Source organism: Limulus polyphemus, unplaced genomic scaffold, assembly GCF_000517525.1.
Source record: "Limulus polyphemus unplaced genomic scaffold, Limulus_polyphemus-2.1.2 Scaffold2828, whole genome shotgun sequence".
Lineage (NCBI taxonomy): Eukaryota > Metazoa > Arthropoda > Merostomata > Xiphosura > Limulidae > Limulus > Limulus polyphemus.
The window spans coordinates 52023-54664 of record NW_013668438.1 but is presented as its reverse complement, the minus strand read 5'-3'; positions in this window follow the sequence as shown (position 1 = coordinate 54664).

The following is a 2642-nucleotide window of genomic DNA, read 5'->3' as shown; positions in this document are numbered from 1 at the left end:
AACATGCTCGCCCTTTCAATCCCACTACTCGTTGGTAAAGAGCTGGCCGTGGGTGGTGATGACTTAAGTTTGTGCGAACTACAAAAAAACAACAAACAAACGGTATATTAAGTAGAATCTGAAAAACAAACCCTTTTAGAATACATTTTTTGTGTTTAAGCATGAACTTTACTTAGTTTTCAGGTTTTAGTTATTGTAGTTCAAAGAGACGTATATGAAACCCTTTTAGAATACATTTTTTGTGTTTAAGCATGAACTTTACTTAGTTTTCAGGTTTTAGTTATTGTAGTTCAAAGAGACGTATATGAAACCCTTTTAGAATACATTTTTTGTGTTTAAGCATGAACTTTACTTAGTTTTCAGGTTTTAGTTATTGTAGTTCAAAGAGACATATATGAAACTGCTAAAGGTTTGTTTATTTGTTAGAACTTAAGCACAAAGCTACACAATGGGCTGTCTGTGCTCTGCCCACCACGGGTATCGAAACCCGGTTTCTAGCGCTGTAAGTCCGCAGACATAATGCTGTGCCACTAGGGGACAAATGCTAAGGGGAAGATCTGCGAAACGCTTGTAATGAATAAATAATCATAAATATATATATATATATACAGAAAGAAATGGAATAGTTCATTTAATATATAAACAAATAAATCAACAAATACGTGGTTCATGTGTAAAGGAGTGAAAAGCATCTCGTTATATTTAATGTACTTTAGTTATATCCAGGTCACACCACAAGGAGGCGCTTATTGTCAAAACATAAGGGGAAAAGAGTTTTTTTGTATTTCGATTCTGATAAAAACACCATAATTCAATTAAAATAAAGTAACTCTATATAAAACTGCTTATAATATATATATATATTATAAAAATATTTATAAATATATAAAAATATATATTTGGTATAAAAATATTTTTTCGTTTCTATTTCGGTGGTTAGACGCCTCGTGCACATTCAGTCTTCTGAAACAAACAAACAAACAAAATCTCTTATTTACATAACTAGTCATAGCCAGATTCTTTTTATACTCGCCCGGCATGGCCAGGTGGATAAGGCGCTCGACTCGCAATCTGAAGGTCGCGGGTTCGAATCCCTGTCCCACCAAACATACTCGCCCTTTCAGCCGTGGGGGCGTTATAATGTGACGGTCAATCCCACTATTCGTTGTAAAAGAGTAGCTCAAGAGTTGGCGGTGGGTGGTGATGACTAGCTGCCTTCCCTCTTTCCCACTGCTCAATTAGGGACGGTTAGCGCAGATAGCCCTCGTGTAGCTTTGCGCGAAATTCGAAAACAAACAAACAAACTTTTTATACTCCGTTAAGAATTTCCCCCGGGTGGAACAGCGGTAAGTTTACGGTGTCTTACAACGCTTAAAGCCGGGGTTCGATTCCCAGCAGATAGCCCAATGTGGCTTTGCTCTAAAACAAACAAACATATTGTTAGGAATTGTTGTCAGAATTTCCCACAAAAACAAAGACAAACACGAGCTTACAGCTTCCCGCATTATCTCGTGGTTTTTGTTGTTTTCGAACTGAAGTTGTTTAACGTCCGACTTTTATAGTTCAAAGAAGTTTATCTAGTTCTCTGGTTTAGATATAACTTGCAATTAGTGTGGTTGTAGAATTACGCTAAGTGAGAACGTCAAGTCCTAACTAATCTTTATTAAAAGACACGGAAAACATCGATAACGTTGAGGTAATAAGTACTCAGTAGGAATAACCCTTTTTTTTTTTCGTTCGTTACGCTTGAAAGTACATAATTATTGTCGAGATGATTATGTGATACGTATATATTTTTTTTCTTTTCAGATACATTATTTCGGGGAAGTGGTCAAGCCTTCTAAGTTTCTCTATTTGTATGTCTTTACGCACTTCCCTACATTATCGACAAAACACAAAAACCACTGTTTTGTGTCAATGTGAATCATTTCAGCCTGCGTCACGCACCGGGCGCGTTTTATTTCGGAAACAGACTGAGAAGTGGCTTCTTCTTGTTACATTATGTAGATATAAACCTATATGTCTCGCTAGCAACGTGTTTGTCCTTCTTCATTTTCTTGTTAAGACAGCAACAAACCCATTCAAGTCGGTTTTAGCCAGTTAAAAGCTTAGATAATACTCCCTTAAGAAGTAAGAATTATAACTTAGCCTTGCGTTATACAAGTTATTAATCTTTCAAGAATAGAGATTTTTTTAATAGACTCATTTGTAACACAATTAACAGACGTATTTGTCTCGTAAGATTTCATAATTTCAAAAGACGAGTAACTTAATGTGTATATAAATATGCAAGAGTGACACATCACATAGCTACACATATATATACAGCTGAAGAAAGGAGCAATTTAAAATCATAATGATTCTTCTCATCCAACTCGAAACTTTTGGTCATGCTTAGATATTCTATTGTTGTTGTTTCTTCGAAGAAGGAGAGCTGAATATAATCAAATGCTGTTTTTTGTTTTGTTTTGTTTACCCTTCTTCCACCTTTTTTTTTTTCTTGGTGAGGGAGGAGTTTCGAGGGTAATTTACTTCTTCGTAATTGAGCTAGATTCGTTTTGTAACTAAATAATACATATTGTGATTAAAGACAACAACAAAAAAAGAATATGTGTAGAACGCCAAACCATACCAACGTATGA